The following is an 18,038-nucleotide window of genomic DNA, read 5'->3' on the forward strand; positions in this document are numbered from 1 at the left end:
TTTTAGGGTATGGACAAATGAACTGTATTCTTTTAACAGAGTTGACCTGTTTTTAGGGTATGGACAAATGAACTGTATTCTTTTAACAGAGTTTACCTAGTTTTATCATGTTGTTTTAAAGTCTTTTATGTGAACCTTGTAAATACACCAAATCTATTTAAACCAATTTTATTTTATGTCTCATTCTTTTAACCACTAGTCATCTCTCACAGTTAAATCTGACCCCATTTTAGTCTTGTAACTCGGCTGATAAGGCCGATTGTTACACTTTTATGGGAGACCGCCTGGGAATACCAGGTGCTGTAAGCTTTTGCCTTTTCTTCACTATTTATATAATATGCTGGCTTTTACGGAGGCTGATCTTTAAATAGCCCACTTTTTGGAGCAGCCCTCGCTTATGGCCATACCTCGCTGAGAGCGCCCGATCTCGTCTGATCTCGGAAGCTACGCAGCGTCGGGCCTGGTTAGTACTTGGATGGGAGACCGCCTGGGAATACCAGGTGCTGTAAGCTTTTGCCTTTTCTTCACTATTTATATAATATGCTGGCTTTTACGGAGGCTGATCTTTAAATAGCCCACTTTTTGGAGCAGCCCTCGCTTATGGCCATACCGCGCTGAGACCGCCCGATCTCGTCTGATCTCGGAAGCTAAGCAGCGTAGGGCCTGGTTAGTACTTGGATGGGAGACCGCCTGGGAATACCAGGTGCTGTAAGCTTTTGCCTTTTCTTCACTATTTATATAATATGCTGGCTTTTAGAAAGACGTGTTTTACCGCTCTATTTATTACAATCATTTAAATGTATTATAGAGTTTTAAGTGTTTTACATGTTTTTTAGGCCATTTTATTACTCTTAACATTTTAAGTGTATGTGTCTTTAATAAATGGATGGTTGGCCTGTCATGTGACTAGACACATGACAGGAAGCAGGAAGTACAACTGTTTAAGAGAGCAGCATGACAAACAAAGGACAGTCACCAAACTGTTGGATTGAGGAGTTGCTAATTTTAGAGCTCACCTTTCCATTCACCACCTGCAAACTTTGGATTACACTTTCTGTGGATTGTATATACACTGGTGGACACTCACATTGGACTTATCAACACACTGGGGTTCTTGGACTGTTTTTAGGGTATGGACAAATGAACTGTATTCTTTTAACAGAGTTTACCTGTTTTTAGGGTATGGACAAATGAACTGTATTCTTTTAACAGAGTTTACCTAGTTTTATCGTGTTGTTTTAAAGTCTTTTATGTGAACCTTGTAAATACACCAAATCTATTTAAACCAATTTTCTTTTATGTCTCATTCTTTTAACCACTAGTCATCTCTCACAGTTAAATCTGACCCCATTTTAGTCTTGTAACTCGGCTGATAAGGCCGATTGTTACACTTTTATGGGAGACCGCCTGGGAATACCAGGTGCTGTAAGCTTTTGCCTTTTCTTCACTATTTATATAATATGCTGGCTTTTACGGAGGCTGATCTTTAAATAGCCCACTTTTTGGAGCAGCCCTCGCTTATGGCCATACCGCGCTGAGAGCGCCCGATCTCGTCTGATCTCGGAAGCTACGCAGCGTCGGGCCTGGTTAGTACTTGGATGGGAGACCGCCTGGGAATACCAGGTGCTGTAAGCTTTTGCCTTTTCTTCACTATTTATATAATATGCTGGCTTTTACGGAGGCTGATCTTTAAATAGCCCACTTTTTGGAGCAGCCCTCGCTTATGGCCATACCGCGCTGAGAGCGCCCGATCTCGTCTGATCTCGGAAGCTAAGCAGCGTCGGGCCTGGTTAGTACTTGGATAGGAGACCGCCTGGGAATACCAGGTGCTGTAAGCTTTTGCCTTTTCTTCACTATTTATATAATATGCTGGCTTTTACGGAGGCTGATCTTTAAATAGCCCACTTTTTGGAGCAGCCCTCGCTTATGGCCATACCGCGCTGAGAGCGCCCGATCTCGTCTGATCTCGGAAGCTAAGCAGCGTCGGGCCTGGTTAGTACTTGGGTGGGAGACCGCCTGGGAATACCAGGTGCTGTAAGCTTTTGCCTTTTCTTCACTATTTATATAATATGCTGGCTTTTAGAAAGACGTGTTTTACCGCTCTATTTATTACAATCATTTAACCCTCTGGGCCTCTTCGGTCATTTTTGACCGAAAAATTTTATGTTTTGAATTTTTAAAAATCGTAGCTTCATCAGAATGAGATGACACTTGGTGACTTTTGTTGCATTAGCTATGTGAGTACAAAAAAAATCAGTGACATGATTCGGATATGTTAAAGGGTCCAAAAAAAAATAGTCACACTTGGCTCCTTCGCGGTCAAAAATGACCGACATAGGAAATGAATGGGAAATACGACAAAATGTGATAATTCAGATAATCTTTTGGTAATACAATCTACAAATGAGCAACTGTGCTGAAAAGAAGTGTTCAGCAAGCAAGGACTGACACTCTAAAATAAGAAAAGTACAGAACTGACACACACATGCACACACACGCGCACACACACACACACAGACACACACACAGACACACAGAAATAAGCAGAAAAATGCAAAACCTGATATTTATCCAATCAAAAAAAATCTAAACCTTGCCAAAATTTATCTTTTAGAATGTCTGAATATATTTCTAAATGCAAAGCCTAATAAAATGAAGAAACAATAAAAAGAAAAAAAACAATAGGAATCCCAAAGCCCCTGTATATATGTATATAGGGAGATACATGAGTTTACATGGCATTACACAAGTTTTTATTTTTTATGCCACTAGATGGTGCAATTTTCACTTTAAAAAAATGGATTTTAAATGCTTTTACTCTATTTTAATGTGAAATGTTGTATTTATTGAAAAATAATAAATACATAATTAATTAAAAAAATATAATATAAAATATAAATCTACTGGGAAAAAATTGCTCATTAAAACTGTATAAATATTGCATAGATTCATAAAAAATGCTCAAAATTCTAAATAATAATTACAAAATATTATTGAACAAAAATATATTTAATTGATTTTCCTGAAGAAAAAAAAAAGTTACTTTTTAAGGCTTCGGTCACTTTTGACCGCGAGGGAGCCAAGTGTGTCCCCTTAATGAGGAGGCCCAGAGGGTTAAATGTATTATAGAGTTTTAAGTGTTTTACATGTTTTTTAGGCCATTTTATTACTCTTAACATTTTAAGTGTATGTGTCTTTAATAAATGGATGGTTGGCCTGTCATGTGACTAGACACATGACAGGAAGCAGGAAGTACAACTGTATAAGAGAGCAGCATGACAAACAAAGGACAGTCACCAAACTGTTGGATTGAGGAGTTGCTAATTTTAGAGCTCACCTTTCCATTCACCACCTGCAAACTTTGGATTACACTTTCTGTGGATTGTATATACACTGGTGGACACTCACATTGGACTTATCAACACACTGGGGTTCTTGGACTGTTTTTAGGGTATGGACAAATGAACTGTATTCTTTTAACAGAGTTTACCTGTTTTTAGGGTATGGACAAATGAACTGTATTCTTTTAACAGAGTTTACCTAGTTTTATCGTGTTGTTTTAAAGTCTTTTATGTGAACCTTGTAAATACACCAAATCTATTTAAACCAATTTTCTTTTATGTCTCATTCTTTTAACCACTAGTCATCTCTCACAGTTAAATCTGGCCCCATTTTAGTCTTGTAACTCGGCTGATAAGGCCGATTGTTACACTTTTATGGGAGACCGCCTGGGAATACCAGGTGCTGTAAGCTTTTGCCTTTTCTTCACTATTTATATAATATGCTGGCTTTTACGGAGGCTGATCTTTAAATAGCCCACTTTTTGGAGCAGCCCTCGCTTATGGCCATACCGCGCTGAGAGCGCCCGATCTCGTCTGATCTCGGAAGCTACGCAGCGTCGGGCCTGGTTAGTACTTGGATGGGAGACCTCCTGGGAATACCAGGTGCTGTAAGCTTTTGCCTTTTCTTCACTATTTATATAATATGCTGGCTTTTACGGAGGCTGATCTTTAAATAGCCCACTTTTTGGAGCAGCCCTCGCTTATGGCCATACCGCGCTGAGAGCGCCCGATCTCGTCTGATCTCGGAAGCTAAGCAGCGTCGGGCCTGGTTAGTACTTGGATGGGAGACCGCCTGGGAATACCAGGTGCTGTAAGCTTTTGCCTTTTCTTCACTATTTATATAATATGCTGGCTTTTAGAAAGACGTGTTTTACCGCTCTATTTATTACAATCATTTAAATGTATTATAGAGTTTTAAGTGTTTTACATGTTTTTTAGGCCATTTTATTACTCTTAACATTTTAAGTGTATGTGTCTTTAATAAATGGATGGTTGGCCTGTCATGTGACTAGACACATGACAGGAAGCAGGAAGTACAACTGTATAAGAGAGCAGCATGACAAACAAAGGACAGTCACCAAACTGTTGGATTGAGGAGTTGCTAATTTTAGAGCTCACCTTTCCATTCACCACCTGCAAACTTTGGATTACACTTTCTGTGGATTGTATATACACTGGTGGACACTCACATTGGACTTATCAACACACTGGGGTTCTTGGACTGTTTTTAGGGTATGGACAAATGAACTGTATTCTTTTAACAGAGTTTACCTGTTTTTAGGGTATGGACAAATGAACTGTATTCTTTTAACAGAGTTTACCTAGTTTTATCGTGTTGTTTTAAAGTCTTTTATGTGAACCTTGTAAATACACCAAATCTATTTAAACCAATTTTCTTTTATGTCTCATTCTTTTAACCACTAGTCATCTCTCACAGTTAAATCTGACCCCATTTTAGTCTTGTAACTCGGCTGATAAGGCCGATTATTACACTTTTATGGGAGACCGCCTGGGAATACCAGGTGCTGTAAGCTTTTGCCTTTTCTTCACTATTTATATAATATGCTGGCTTTTACGGAGGCTGATCTTTAAATAGCCCACTTTTTGGAGCAGCCCTCGCTTATGGCCATACCGCGCTGAGAGCGCCCGATCTCGTCTGATCTCGGAAGCTACGCAGCGTCGGGCCTGGTTAGTACTTGGATGGGAGACCGCCTGGGAATACCAGGTGCTGTAAGCTTTTGCCTTTTCTTCACTATTTATATAATATGCTGGCTTTTACGGAGGCTGATCTTTAAATAGCCCACTTTTTGGAGCCGCTCTCGCTTATGGCCATACCGCGCTGAGAGCGCCCGATCTCGTCTGATCTCGGAAGCTACGCAGCGTCGGGCCTGGTTAGTACTTGGATGGGAGACCGCCTGGGAATACCAGGTGCTGTAAGCTTTTGCCTTTTCTTCACTATTTATATAATATGCTGGCTTTTACGGAGGCTGATCTTTAAATAGCCCACTTTTTGGAGCAGCCCTCGCTTATGGCCATACCGCGCTGAGAGCGCCCGATCTCGTCTGATCTCGGAAGCTAAGCAGCGTCGGGCCTGGTTAGTACTTGGATGGGAGACCGCCTGGGAATACCAGGTGCTGTAAGCTTTTGCCTTTTCTTCACTATTTATATAATATGCTGGCTTTTAGAAAGACGTGTTTTACCGCTCTATTTATTACAATCATTTAAATGTATTATAGAGTTTTAAGTGTTTTACATGTTTTTTAGGCCATTTTATTACTCTTAACATTTTAAGTGTATGTGTCTTTAATAAATGGATGGTTGGCCTGTCATGTGACTAGACACATGACAGGAAGCAGGAAGTACAACTGTATAAGAGAGCAGCATGACAAACAAAGGACAGTCACCAAACTGTTGGATTGAGGAGTTGCTAATTTTAGAGCTCACCTTTCCATTCACCACCTGCAAATTTTGGATTACACTTTCTGTGGATTGTATATACACTGGTGGACACTCACATTGGACTTATCAACACACTGGGGTTCTTGGACTGTTTTTAGGGTATGGACAAATGAACTGTATTCTTTTAACAGAGTTTACCTGTTTTTAGGGTATGGACAAATGAACTGTATTCTTTTAACAGAGTTTACCTAGTTTTATCATGTTGTTTTAAAGTCTTTTATGTGAACCTTGTAAATACACCAAATCTATTTAAACCAATTTTATTTTATGTCTCATTCTTTTAACCACTAGTTATCTCTCACAGTTAAATCTGACCCCATTTTAGTCTTGTAACTCGGCTGATAAGGCCGATTGTTACACTTTTATGGGAGACCGCCTGGGAATACCAGGTGCTGTAAGCTTTTGCCTTTTCTTCACTATTTATATAATATGCTGGCTTTTACGGAGGCTGATCTTTAAATAGCCCACTTTTTGGAGCAGCCCTCGCTTATGGCCATACCGCGCTGAGAGCGCCCGATCTCGTCTGATCTCGGAAGCTACGCAGCGTCGGGCCTGGTTAGTACTTGGATGGGAGACCGCCTGGGAATACCAGGTGCTGTAAGCTTTTGCCTTTTCTTCACTATTTATATAATATGCTGGCTTTTACGGAGGCTGATCTTTAAATAGCCCACTTTTTGGAGCAGCCCTCGCTTATGGCCATACCGCGCTGAGAGCGCCCGATCTCGTCTGATCTCGGAAGCTAAGCAGCGTCGGGCCTGGTTAGTACTTGGATGGGAGACCGCCTGGGAATACCAGGTGCTGTAAGCTTTTGCCTTTTCTTCACTATTTATATAATATGCTGGCTTTTACGGAGGCTGATCTTTAAATAGCCCACTTTTTGGAGCAGCCCTCGCTTATGGCCATACCGCGCTGAGAGCGCCCGATCTCGTCTGATCTCGGAAGCTAAGCAGCGTCGGGCCTGGTTAGTACTTGGGTGGGAGACCGCCTGGGAATACCAGGTGCTGTAAGCTTTTGCCTTTTCTTCACTATTTATATAATATGCTGGCTTTTAGAAAGACGTGTTTTACCGCTCTATTTATTACAATCATTTAAATGTATTATAGAGTTTTAAGTGTTTTACATGTTTTTTAGGCCATTTTATTACTCTTAACATTTTAAGTGTATGTGTCTTTAATAAATGGATGGTTGGCCTGTCATGTGACTAGACACATGACAGGAAGCAGGAAGTACAACTGTATAAGAGAGCAGCATGACAAACAAAGGACAGTCACCAAACTGTTGGATTGAGGAGTTGCTAATTTTAGAGCTCACCTTTCCATTCACCACCTGCAAATTTTGGATTACACTTTCTGTGGATTGTATATACACTGGTGGACACTCACATTGGACTTATCAACACACTGGGGTTCTTGGACTGTTTTTAGGGTATGGACAAATGAACTGTATTCTTTTAACAGAGTTTACCTGTTTTTAGGGTATGGACAAATGAACTGTATTCTTTTAACAGAGTTTACCTAGTTTTATCATGTTGTTTTAAAGTCTTTTATGTGAACCTTGTAAATACACCAAATCTATTTAAACCAATTTTATTTTATGTCTCATTCTTTTAACCACTAGTTATCTCTCACAGTTAAATCTGACCCCATTTTAGTCTTGTAACTCGGCTGATAAGGCCGATTGTTACACTTTTATGGGAGACCGCCTGGGAATACCAGGTGCTGTAAGCTTTTGCCTTTTCTTCACTATTTATATAATATGCTGGCTTTTACGGAGGCTGATCTTTAAATAGCCCACTTTTTGGAGCAGCCCTCGCTTATGGCCATACCGCGCTGAGAGCGCCCGATCTCGTCTGATCTCGGAAGCTACGCAGCGTCGGGCCTGGTTAGTACTTGGATGGGAGACCGCCTGGGAATACCAGGTGCTGTAAGCTTTTGCCTTTTCTTCACTATTTATATAATATGCTGGCTTTTACGGAGGCTGATCTTTAAATAGCCCACTTTTTGGAGCAGCCCTCGCTTATGGCCATACCGCGCTGAGACCGCCCGATCTCGTCTGATCTCGGAAGCTAAGCAGCGTAGGGCCTGGTTAGTACTTGGATGGGAGACCGCCTGGGAATACCAGGTGCTGTAAGCTTTTGCCTTTTCTTCACTATTTATATAATATGCTGGCTTTTAGAAAGACGTGTTTTACCGCTCTATTTATTACAATCATTTAAATGTATTATAGAGTTTTAAGTGTTTTACATGTTTTTTAGGCCATTTTATTACTCTTAACATTTTAAGTGTATGTGTCTTTAATAAATGGATGGTTGGCCTGTCATGTGACTAGACACATGACAGGAAGCAGGAAGTACAACTGTTTAAGAGAGCAGCATGACAAACAAAGGACAGTCACCAAACTGTTGGATTGAGGAGTTGCTAATTTTAGAGCTCACCTTTCCATTCACCACCTGCAAACTTTGGATTACACTTTCTGTGGATTGTATATACACTGGTGGACACTCACATTGGACTTATCAACACACTGGGGTTCTTGGACTGTTTTTAGGGTATGGACAAATGAACTGTATTCTTTTAACAGAGTTTACCTGTTTTTAGGGTATGGACAAATGAACTGTATTCTTTTAACAGAGTTTACCTAGTTTTATCGTGTTGTTTTAAAGTCTTTTATGTGAACCTTGTAAATACACCAAATCTATTTAAACCAATTTTCTTTTATGTCTCATTCTTTTAACCACTAGTCATCTCTCACAGTTAAATCTGACCCCATTTTAGTCTTGTAACTCGGCTGATAAGGCCGATTGTTACACTTTTATGGGAGACCGCCTGGGAATACCAGGTGCTGTAAGCTTTTGCCTTTTCTTCACTATTTATATAATATGCTGGCTTTTACGGAGGCTGATCTTTAAATAGCCCACTTTTTGGAGCAGCCCTCGCTTATGGCCATACCGCGCTGAGAGCGCCCGATCTCGTCTGATCTCGGAAGCTACGCAGCGTCGGGCCTGGTTAGTACTTGGATGGGAGACCGCCTGGGAATACCAGGTGCTGTAAGCTTTTGCCTTTTCTTCACTATTTATATAATATGCTGGCTTTTACGGAGGCTGATCTTTAAATAGCCCACTTTTTGGAGCAGCCCTCGCTTATGGCCATACCGCGCTGAGAGCGCCCGATCTCGTCTGATCTCGGAAGCTAAGCAGCGTCGGGCCTGGTTAGTACTTGGATGGGAGACCGCCTGGGAATACCAGGTGCTGTAAGCTTTTGCCTTTTCTTCACTATTTATATAATATGCTGGCTTTTACGGAGGCTGATCTTTAAATAGCCCACTTTTTGGAGCAGCCCTCGCTTATGGCCATACCGCGCTGAGAGCGCCCGATCTCGTCTGATCTCGGAAGCTAAGCAGCGTCGGGCCTGGTTAGTACTTGGGTGGGAGACCGCCTGGGAATACCAGGTGCTGTAAGCTTTTGCCTTTTCTTCACTATTTATATAATATGCTGGCTTTTAGAAAGATGTGTTTTACCGCTCTATTTATTACAATCATTTAACCCTCTGGGCCTCTTCGGTCATTTTTGACCGAAAAATTTTATGTTTTGAATTTTTAAAAATCGTAGCTTCATCAGAATGAGATGACACTTGGTGACTTTTGTTGCATTAGCTATGTGAGTACAAAAAAAAATCAGTGACATGATTCGGATATGTTAAAGGGTCCAAAAAAAAATAGTCACACTTGGCTCCTTCGCGGTCAAAAATGACCGACATAGGAAATGAATGGGAAATACGACAAAATGTGATAATTCAGATAATCTTTTGGTAATACAATCTACAAATGAGCAACTGTGCTGAAAAGAAGTGTTCAGCAAGCAAGGACTGACACTCTAAAATAAGAAAAGTACAGAACTGACACACACATGCACACACACGCGCACACACACACACACACACAGACACACACACAGACACACAGAAATAAGCAGAAAAATGCAAAACCTGATATTTATCCAATCAAAAAAAATCTAAACCTTGCCAAAATTTATCTTTTAGAATGTCTGAATATATTTCTAAATGCAAAGCCTAATAAAATGAAGAAACAATAAAAAGAAAAAAAACAATAGGAATCCCAAAGCCCCTGTATATATGTATATAGGGAGATACATGAGTTTACATGGCATTACACAAGTTTTTATTTTTTATGCCACTAGATGGTGCAATTTTCACTTTAAAAAAATGGATTTTAAATGCTTTTACTCTATTTTAATGTGAAATGTTGTATTTATTGAAAAATAATAAATACATAATTAATTAAAAAAATATAATATAAAATATAAATCTACTGGGAAAAAATTGCTCATTAAAACTGTATAAATATTGCATAGATTCATAAAAAATGCTCAAAATTCTAAATAATAATTACAAAATATTATTGAACAAAAATATATTTAATTGATTTTCCTGAAGAAAAAAAAAGTTACTTTTTAAGGCTTCGGTCACTTTTGACCGCGAGGGAGCCAAGTGTGACCCCTTAATGAGGAGGCCCAGAGGGTTAAATGTATTATAGAGTTTTAAGTGTTTTACATGTTTTTTAGGCCATTTTATTACTCTTAACATTTTAAGTGTATGTGTCTTTAATAAATAGATGGTTGGCCTGTCATGTGACTAGACACATGACAGGAAGCAGGAAGTACAACTGTATAAGAGAGCAGCATGACAAACAAAGGACAGTCACCAAACTGTTGGATTGAGGAGTTGCTAATTTTAGAGCTCACCTTTCCATTCACCACCTGCAAACTGTGGATTACACTTTCTGTGGATTGTATATACACTGGTGGACACTCACATTGGACTTATCAACACACTGGGGTTCTTGGACTGTTTTTAGGGTATGGACAAATGAACTGTATTCTTTTAACAGAGTTTACCTGTTTTTAGGGTATGGACAAATGAACTGTATTCTTTTAACAGAGTTTACCTAGTTTTATCGTGTTGTTTTAAAGTCTTTTATGTGAACCTTGTAAATACACCAAATCTATTTAAACCAATTTTCTTTTATGTCTCATTCTTTTAACCACTAGTCATCTCTCACAGTTAAATCTGACCCCATTTTAGTCTTGTAACTCGGCTGATAAGGCCGATTGTTACACTTTTATGGGAGACCGCCTGGGAATACCAGGTGCTGTAAGCTTTTGCCTTTTCTTCACTATTTATATAATATGCTGGCTTTTACGGAGGCTGATCTTTAAATAGCCCACTTTTTGGAGCAGCCCTCGCTTATGGCCATACCGCGCTGAGAGCGCCCGATCTCGTCTGATCTCGGAAGCTACGCAGCGTCGGGCCTGGTTAGTACTTGGATGGGAGACCTCCTGGGAATACCAGGTGCTGTAAGCTTTTGCCTTTTCTTCACTATTTATATAATATGCTGGCTTTTACGGAGGCTGATCTTTAAATAGCCCACTTTTTGGAGCAGCCCTCGCTTATGGCCATACCGCGCTGAGAGCGCCCGATCTCGTCTGATCTCGGAAGCTAAGCAGCGTCGGGCCTGGTTAGTACTTGGATGGGAGACCGCCTGGGAATACCAGGTGCTGTAAGCTTTTGCCTTTTCTTCACTATTTATATAATATGCTGGCTTTTAGAAAGACGTGTTTTACCGCTCTATTTATTACAATCATTTAAATGTATTATAGAGTTTTAAGTGTTTTACATGTTTTTTAGGCCATTTTATTACTCTTAACCCTCAAAGACCGAGACAGCCGCCGGCGGCTAAAAATAACTATTGGTCTTAAATGTTTAATAACTTTTGAACCGCTAATCCAATTTGAATGCTTTAAAAAGTCTCGTAAAGTACAGAGTCTGCTCTTTTCAGTGATATCGCATTTGTCTCATTTGGATATTCAGAGGCTCCGTAGTAAGCGTGATTACGTCATCACATTTCCTCAGCACTGATTCGTCAGATGAAATCAACACGTTTTGGTCCTCTGAGCCAAACAGGAACGATTGTTGATGCTTAGTCCCACCCCTGTGCCCCGATTGGTTCAAACTGTCATCTATTCAACCAATAAACATAGGTTTTGGTCTTTTGAACCACCGATTAGTATGTTTCTTTGCAGATCTGAACAGACGCAAAGTGAAAGCAAAGTGCGTCTTGCGTGCATGAAAACAAACGCAAAATAACACATTTGCATGACAGCATTCTTTGAAAATGTACAGAAATACTCACGACAGAGCCCTTTGACATAAAACAAACCAAAAACAAGGATGAAACAACAGTAGATATCGGATAAAGCACTGGAATGTGGGTTTTCGGTCACTAGGCGATGTCCCGGTAAAATAGATTCCGACGCAGACTACAGCCAGCAGATCCATCTATTTGGTTGTTATATTATGTAACTAATTATTATATAGTTTTTAAAGATTATTTGTACTATTTTTTCGGTTGCACTCTGTATATTTCTCTCTCATTTTGTGTGTAGTTTGTGAATAATTTGGATTGTTTATTTATTTTTTTGTTGCACAAGACAGTTTGTGCATTTTTTCTTGTGCTACTTTCTACACTATTTGTGTTTATATTTCATCTTTTGGATTAAGAATATATTTATGAAATAGTAAATTATTTTTTACTGTGTTTTGCTATTATTTAACACTGTTTCTGCAATGACTTTACTCCTGAAACGTTTTTGGACAGATCTATATTGTCAATAAACGAAATGGGCCTGTTTTTCACTGAAAAGCACCTAAATAATATTGTAATAATTGGCTATAACTTGCTTGGGGAATGTTATATATAGACAAAATTTTATTTGGAAGTGTAAAACACCTAAATACAAATTTTTAAAGAAAAAAATCTAAACTTCAGGAGTTTTTGTTTGAGTACACAGTAAAAAACACCCAATTGTTGGTAGCGTTTTTTCCTAAAATTCTGGAAATTCACTAATTTTTAGAGAAAACAAAAGGAAATTTGTAATTTTAAATTAGCTAGACATAAAGATCAAGTTCTTATGTTTATAATGATATATGACAATTGATGCTGACTGCTAGAATAGGTCTGAAAAAACAAAGAAATATACAGGTGCCTCAGGTGCCCCAAAAATGTTCTAGGTCTTTAAGGGTTAACATTTTAAGTGTATGTGTCTTTAATAAATGGATGGTTGGCCTGTCATGTGACTAGACACATGACAGGAAGCAGGAAGTACAACTGTATAAGAGAGCAGCATGACAAACAAAGGACAGTCACCAAACTGTTGGATTGAGGAGTTGCTAATTTTAGAGCTCACCTTTCCATTCACCACCTGCAAACTTTGGATTACACTTTCTGTGGATTGTATATACACTGGTGGACACTCACATTGGACTTATCAACACACTGGGGTTCTTGGACTGTTTTTAGGGTATGGACAAATGAACTGTATTCTTTTAACAGAGTTTACCTGTTTTTAGGGTATGGACAAATGAACTGTATTCTTTTAACAGAGTTTACCTAGTTTTATCGTGTTGTTTTAAAGTCTTTTATGTGAACCTTGTAAATACACCAAATCTATTTAAACCAATTTTCTTTTATGTCTCATTCTTTTAACCACTAGTCATCTCTCACAGTTAAATCTGACCCCATTTTAGTCTTGTAACTCGGCTGATAAGGCCGATTGTTACACTTTTATGGGAGACCGCCTGGGAATACCAGGTGCTGTAAGCTTTTGCCTTTTCTTCACTATTTATATAATATGCTGGCTTTTACGGAGGCTGATCTTTAAATAGCCCACTTTTTGGAGCAGCCCTCGCTTATGGCCATACCGCGCTGAGAGCGCCCGATCTCATCTGATCTCGGAAGCTACGCAGCGTCGGGCCTGGTTAGTACTTGGATGGGAGACCTCCTGGGAATACCAGGTGCTGTAAGCTTTTGCCTTTTCTTCACTATTTATATAATATGCTGGCTTTTACGGAGGCTGATCTTTAAATAGCCCACTTTTTGGAGCAGCCCTCGCTTATGGCCATACCGCGCTGAGAGCGCCCGATCTCGCCTGATCTCGGAAGCTAAGCAGCGTAGGGCCTGGTTAGTACTTGGATGGGAGACCGCCTGGGAATACCAGGTGCTGTAAGCTTTTGCCTTTTCTTCACTATTTATATAATATGCTGGCTTTTAGAAAGACGTGTTTTACCGCTCTATTTATTACAATCATTTAAATGTATTATAGAGTTTTAAGTGTTTTACATGTTTTTTAGGCCATTTTATTACTCTTAACATTTTAAGTGTATGTGTCTTTAATAAATGGATGGTTGGCCTGTCATGTGACTAGACACATGACAGGAAGCAGGAAGTACAACTGTATAAGAGAGCAGCATGACAAACAAAGGACAGTCACCAAACTGTTGGATTGAGGAGTTGCTAATTTTAGAGCTCACCTTTCCATTCACCACCTGCAAACTTTGGATTACACTTTCTGTGGATTGTATATACACTGGTGGACACTCACATTGGACTTATCAACACACTGGGGTTCTTGGACTGTTTTTAGGGTATGGACAAATGAACTGTATTCTTTTAACAGAGTTTACCTGTTTTTAGGGTATGGACAAATGAACTGTATTCTTTTAACAGAGTTTACCTAGTTTTATCATGTTGTTTTAAAGTCTTTTATGTGAACCTTGTAAATACACCAAATCTATTTAAACCAATTTTATTTTATGTCTCATTCTTTTAACCACTAGTCATCTCTCACAGTTAAATCTGACCCCATTTTAGTCTTGTAACTCGGCTGATAAGGCCGATTGTTACACTTTTATGGGAGACCGCCTGGGAATACCAGGTGCTGTAAGCTTTTGCCTTTTCTTCACTATTTATATAATATGCTGGCTTTTACGGAGGCTGATCTTTAAATAGCCCACTTTTTGGAGCAGCCCTCGCTTATGGCCATACCGCGCTGAGAGCGCCCGATCTCGTCTGATCTCGGAAGCTACGCAGCGTCGGGCCTGGTTAGTACTTGGATGGGAGACCGCCTGGGAATACCAGGTGCTGTAAGCTTTTGCCTTTTCTTCACTATTTATATAATATGCTGGCTTTTACGGAGGCTGATCTTTAAATAGCCCACTTTTTGGAGCAGCCCTCGCTTATGGCCATACCGCGCTGAGAGCGCCCGATCTCGTCTGATCTCGGAAGCTAAGCAGCGTCGGGCCTGGTTAGTACTTGGATGGGAGACCGCCTGGGAATACCAGGTGCTGTAAGCTTTTGCCTTTTCTTCACTATTTATATAATATGCTGGCTTTTAGAAAGACTGTTTTACCGCTCTATTTATTACAATCATTTAAATGTATTATAGAGTTTTAAGTGTTTTACATGTTTTTTAGGCCATTTTATTACTCTTAACATTTTAAGTGTATGTGTCTTTAATAAATGGATGGTTGGCCTGTCATGGGACTAGACACATGACAGGAAGCAGGAAGTACAACTGTATAAGAGAGCAGCATGACAAACAAAGGACAGTCACCAAACTGTTGGATTGAGGAGTTGCTAATTTTAGAGCTCACCTTTCCATTCACCACCTGCAAACTTTGGATTACACTTTCTGTGGATTGTATATACACTGGTGGACACTCACATTGGACTTATCAACACACTGGGGTTCTTGGACTGTTTTTAGGGTATGGACAAATGAACTGTATTCTTTTAACAGAGTTTACCTGTTTTTAGGGTATGGACAAATGAACTGTATTCTTTTAACAGAGTTTACCTAGTTTTATCGTGTTGTTTTAAAGTCTTTTATGTGAACCTTGTAAATACACCAAATCTATTTAAACCAATTTTCTTTTATGTCTCATTCTTTTAACCACTAGTCATCTCTCACAGTTAAATCTGACCCCATTTTAGTCTTGTAACTCGGCTGATAAGGCCGATTGTTACACTTTTATGGGAGACCGCCTGGGAATACCAGGTGCTGTAAGCTTTTGCCTTTTCTTCACTATTTATATAATATGCTGGCTTTTACGGAGGCTGATCTTTAAATAGCCCACTTTTTGGAGCAGCCCTCGCTTATGGCCATACCGCGCTGAGAGCGCCCGATCTCGTCTGATCTCGGAAGCTAAGCAGCGTCGGGCCTGGTTAGTACTTGGATGGGAGACCGCCTGGGAATACCAGGTGCTGTATGCTTTTGCCTTTTCTTCACTATTTATATAATATGCTGGCTTTTAGAAAGACGTGTTTTACCGCTCTATTTATTACAATCATTTAAATGTATTATAGAGTTTTAAGTGTTTTACATGTTTTTTAGGCCATTTTATTACTCTTAACATTTTAAGTGTATGTGTCTTTAATAAATGGATGGTTGGCCTGTCATGTGACTAGACACATGACAGGAAGCAGGAAGTACAACTGTATAAGAGAGCAGCATGACAAACAAAGGACAGTCACCAAACTGTTGGATTGAGGAGTTGCTAATTTTAGAGCTCACCTTTCCATTCACCACCTGCAAATTTTGGATTACACTTTCTGTGGATTGTATATACACTGGTGGACACTCACATTGGACTTATCAACACACTGGGGTTCTTGGACTGTTTTTAGGGTATGGACAAATGAACTGTATTCTTTTAACAGAGTTTACCTGTTTTTAGGGTATGGACAAATGAACTGTATTCTTTTAACAGAGTTTACCTAGTTTTATCATGTTGTTTTAAAGTCTTTTATGTGAACCTTGTAAATACACCAAATCTATTTAAACCAATTTTATTTTATGTCTCATTCTTTTAACCACTAGTCATCTCTCACAGTTAAATCTGACCCCATTTTAGTCTTGTAACTCGGCTGATAAGGCCGATTGTTACACTTTTATGGGAGACCGCCTGGGAATACCAGGTGCTGTAAGCTTTTGCCTTTTCTTCACTATTTATATAATATGCTGGCTTTTACGGAGGCTGATCTTTAAATAGCCCACTTTTTGGAGCAGCCCTCGCTTATGGCCATACCGCGCTGAGAGCGCCCGATCTCGTCTGATCTCGGAAGCTACGCAGCGTCGGGCCTGGTTAGTACTTGGATGGGAGACCGCCTGGGAATACCAGGTGCTGTAAGCTTTTGCCTTTTCTTCACTATTTATATAATATGCTGGCTTTTACGGAGGCTGATCTTTAAATAGCCCACTTTTTGGAGCAGCCCTCGCTTATGGCCATACCGCGCTGAGAGCGCCCGATCTCGTCTGATCTCGGAAGCTAAGCAGCGTAGGGCCTGGTTAGTACTTGGATGGGAGACCGCCTGGGAATACCAGGTGCTGTAAGCTTTTGCCTTTTCTTCACTATTTATATAATATGCTGGCTTTTAGAAAGACGTGTTTTACCGCTCTATTTATTACAATCATTTAAATGTATTATAGAGTTTTAAGTGTTTTACATGTTTTTTAGGCCATTTTATTACTCTTAACATTTTAAGTGTATGTGTCTTTAATAAATGGATGGTTGGCCTGTCATGTGACTAGACACATGACAGGAAGCAGGAAGTACAACTGTATAAGAGAGCAGCATGACAAACAAAGGACAGTCACCAAACTGTTGGATTGAGGAGTTGCTAATTTTAGAGCTCACCTTTCCATTCACCACCTGCAAACTTTGGATTACACTTTCTGTGGATTGTATATACACTGGTGGACACTCACATTGGACTTATCAACACACTGGGGTTCTTGGACTGTTTTTAGGGTATGGACAAATTAACTGTATTCTTTTAACAGAGTTTACCTGTTTTTAGGGTATGGACAAATGAACTGTATTCTTTTAACAGAGTTTACCTAGTTTTATCGTGTTGTTTTAAAGTCTTTTATGTGAACCTTGTAAATACACCAAATCTATTTAAACCAATTTTCTTTTATGTCTCATTCTTTTAACCACTAGTCATCTCTCACAGTTAAATCTGACCCCATTTTAGTCTTGTAACTCGGCTGATAAGGCCGATTGTTACACTTTTATGGGAGACCGCCTGGGAATACCAGGTGCTGTAAGCTTTTGCCTTTTCTTCACTATTTATATAATATGCTGGCTTTTACGGAGGCTGATCTTTAAATAGCCCACTTTTTGGAGCAGCCCTCGCTTATGGCCATACCGCGCTGAGAGCGCCCGATCTCGTCTGATCTCGGAAGCTACGCAGCGTCGGGCCTGGTTAGTACTTGGATGGGAGACCTCCTGGGAATACCAGGTGCTGTAAGCTTTTGCCTTTTCTTCACTATTTATATAATATGCTGGCTTTTACGGAGGCTGATCTTTAAATAGCCCACTT

At 39.6% G+C, this 18,038-nt stretch overlaps 28 non-coding genes across 28 annotated transcripts; all 28 read left to right on the plus strand.

The window, feature by feature from the left end:
* The first annotated feature begins 393 nt into the window (after positions 1-393).
* LOC141317931 (5S ribosomal RNA) lies at positions 394-512 on the plus strand. Its single transcript, XR_012352279.1, has one exon. It is a non-coding gene; the product is annotated as a 5S ribosomal RNA (ribosomal RNA).
* Positions 513-596: 84 nt separating this feature from the next.
* LOC141297323 (5S ribosomal RNA) lies at positions 597-715 on the plus strand. Its single transcript, XR_012341360.1, has one exon. It is a non-coding gene; the product is annotated as a 5S ribosomal RNA (ribosomal RNA).
* An 801-nt stretch (positions 716-1,516) lies between these two features.
* On the plus strand, positions 1,517-1,635 carry LOC141317733 (5S ribosomal RNA). The gene has a single exon (XR_012352094.1). It is a non-coding gene; the product is annotated as a 5S ribosomal RNA (ribosomal RNA).
* An 84-nt stretch (positions 1,636-1,719) lies between these two features.
* LOC141316302 (5S ribosomal RNA) lies at positions 1,720-1,838 on the plus strand. The gene has a single exon (XR_012351345.1). It is a non-coding gene; the product is annotated as a 5S ribosomal RNA (ribosomal RNA).
* An 84-nt stretch (positions 1,839-1,922) lies between these two features.
* LOC141294245 (5S ribosomal RNA) lies at positions 1,923-2,041 on the plus strand. Its single transcript, XR_012340911.1, has one exon. It is a non-coding gene; the product is annotated as a 5S ribosomal RNA (ribosomal RNA).
* A 1,796-nt stretch (positions 2,042-3,837) lies between these two features.
* Positions 3,838-3,956, plus strand: LOC141317430 (5S ribosomal RNA). Its single transcript, XR_012351811.1, has one exon. It is a non-coding gene; the product is annotated as a 5S ribosomal RNA (ribosomal RNA).
* An 84-nt stretch (positions 3,957-4,040) lies between these two features.
* Positions 4,041-4,159, plus strand: LOC141292496 (5S ribosomal RNA). The gene has a single exon (XR_012340526.1). It is a non-coding gene; the product is annotated as a 5S ribosomal RNA (ribosomal RNA).
* Positions 4,160-4,960: 801 nt separating this feature from the next.
* Positions 4,961-5,079, plus strand: LOC141317734 (5S ribosomal RNA). Its single transcript, XR_012352095.1, has one exon. It is a non-coding gene; the product is annotated as a 5S ribosomal RNA (ribosomal RNA).
* An 84-nt stretch (positions 5,080-5,163) lies between these two features.
* Positions 5,164-5,282, plus strand: LOC141317736 (5S ribosomal RNA). The gene has a single exon (XR_012352096.1). It is a non-coding gene; the product is annotated as a 5S ribosomal RNA (ribosomal RNA).
* An 84-nt stretch (positions 5,283-5,366) lies between these two features.
* On the plus strand, positions 5,367-5,485 carry LOC141292502 (5S ribosomal RNA). The gene has a single exon (XR_012340527.1). It is a non-coding gene; the product is annotated as a 5S ribosomal RNA (ribosomal RNA).
* Positions 5,486-6,286: 801 nt separating this feature from the next.
* On the plus strand, positions 6,287-6,405 carry LOC141317737 (5S ribosomal RNA). The gene has a single exon (XR_012352097.1). It is a non-coding gene; the product is annotated as a 5S ribosomal RNA (ribosomal RNA).
* An 84-nt stretch (positions 6,406-6,489) lies between these two features.
* Positions 6,490-6,608, plus strand: LOC141292512 (5S ribosomal RNA). The gene has a single exon (XR_012340529.1). It is a non-coding gene; the product is annotated as a 5S ribosomal RNA (ribosomal RNA).
* An 84-nt stretch (positions 6,609-6,692) lies between these two features.
* On the plus strand, positions 6,693-6,811 carry LOC141294258 (5S ribosomal RNA). Its single transcript, XR_012340914.1, has one exon. It is a non-coding gene; the product is annotated as a 5S ribosomal RNA (ribosomal RNA).
* An 801-nt stretch (positions 6,812-7,612) lies between these two features.
* LOC141317739 (5S ribosomal RNA) lies at positions 7,613-7,731 on the plus strand. The gene has a single exon (XR_012352099.1). It is a non-coding gene; the product is annotated as a 5S ribosomal RNA (ribosomal RNA).
* An 84-nt stretch (positions 7,732-7,815) lies between these two features.
* Positions 7,816-7,934, plus strand: LOC141297329 (5S ribosomal RNA). Its single transcript, XR_012341362.1, has one exon. It is a non-coding gene; the product is annotated as a 5S ribosomal RNA (ribosomal RNA).
* Positions 7,935-8,735: 801 nt separating this feature from the next.
* On the plus strand, positions 8,736-8,854 carry LOC141317740 (5S ribosomal RNA). Its single transcript, XR_012352100.1, has one exon. It is a non-coding gene; the product is annotated as a 5S ribosomal RNA (ribosomal RNA).
* Positions 8,855-8,938: 84 nt separating this feature from the next.
* On the plus strand, positions 8,939-9,057 carry LOC141292520 (5S ribosomal RNA). The gene has a single exon (XR_012340530.1). It is a non-coding gene; the product is annotated as a 5S ribosomal RNA (ribosomal RNA).
* An 84-nt stretch (positions 9,058-9,141) lies between these two features.
* On the plus strand, positions 9,142-9,260 carry LOC141294264 (5S ribosomal RNA). The gene has a single exon (XR_012340915.1). It is a non-coding gene; the product is annotated as a 5S ribosomal RNA (ribosomal RNA).
* A 1,800-nt stretch (positions 9,261-11,060) lies between these two features.
* LOC141317431 (5S ribosomal RNA) lies at positions 11,061-11,179 on the plus strand. Its single transcript, XR_012351812.1, has one exon. It is a non-coding gene; the product is annotated as a 5S ribosomal RNA (ribosomal RNA).
* Positions 11,180-11,263: 84 nt separating this feature from the next.
* LOC141292525 (5S ribosomal RNA) lies at positions 11,264-11,382 on the plus strand. Its single transcript, XR_012340531.1, has one exon. It is a non-coding gene; the product is annotated as a 5S ribosomal RNA (ribosomal RNA).
* A 2,180-nt stretch (positions 11,383-13,562) lies between these two features.
* Positions 13,563-13,681, plus strand: LOC141313976 (5S ribosomal RNA). Its single transcript, XR_012350047.1, has one exon. It is a non-coding gene; the product is annotated as a 5S ribosomal RNA (ribosomal RNA).
* An 84-nt stretch (positions 13,682-13,765) lies between these two features.
* Positions 13,766-13,884, plus strand: LOC141313721 (5S ribosomal RNA). Its single transcript, XR_012349797.1, has one exon. It is a non-coding gene; the product is annotated as a 5S ribosomal RNA (ribosomal RNA).
* An 801-nt stretch (positions 13,885-14,685) lies between these two features.
* On the plus strand, positions 14,686-14,804 carry LOC141317741 (5S ribosomal RNA). The gene has a single exon (XR_012352101.1). It is a non-coding gene; the product is annotated as a 5S ribosomal RNA (ribosomal RNA).
* Positions 14,805-14,888: 84 nt separating this feature from the next.
* On the plus strand, positions 14,889-15,007 carry LOC141292532 (5S ribosomal RNA). The gene has a single exon (XR_012340532.1). It is a non-coding gene; the product is annotated as a 5S ribosomal RNA (ribosomal RNA).
* An 800-nt stretch (positions 15,008-15,807) lies between these two features.
* Positions 15,808-15,926, plus strand: LOC141311686 (5S ribosomal RNA). Its single transcript, XR_012349151.1, has one exon. It is a non-coding gene; the product is annotated as a 5S ribosomal RNA (ribosomal RNA).
* Positions 15,927-16,727: 801 nt separating this feature from the next.
* On the plus strand, positions 16,728-16,846 carry LOC141317742 (5S ribosomal RNA). Its single transcript, XR_012352102.1, has one exon. It is a non-coding gene; the product is annotated as a 5S ribosomal RNA (ribosomal RNA).
* An 84-nt stretch (positions 16,847-16,930) lies between these two features.
* Positions 16,931-17,049, plus strand: LOC141292794 (5S ribosomal RNA). The gene has a single exon (XR_012340578.1). It is a non-coding gene; the product is annotated as a 5S ribosomal RNA (ribosomal RNA).
* An 801-nt stretch (positions 17,050-17,850) lies between these two features.
* LOC141317432 (5S ribosomal RNA) lies at positions 17,851-17,969 on the plus strand. The gene has a single exon (XR_012351813.1). It is a non-coding gene; the product is annotated as a 5S ribosomal RNA (ribosomal RNA).
* Positions 17,970-18,038: the final 69 nt, after the last annotated feature.

Source organism: Garra rufa, chromosome 1 (assembly GCF_049309525.1).
Source record: "Garra rufa chromosome 1, GarRuf1.0, whole genome shotgun sequence".
NCBI classification, from domain to species: Eukaryota; Metazoa; Chordata; class Actinopteri; order Cypriniformes; family Cyprinidae; genus Garra; species Garra rufa.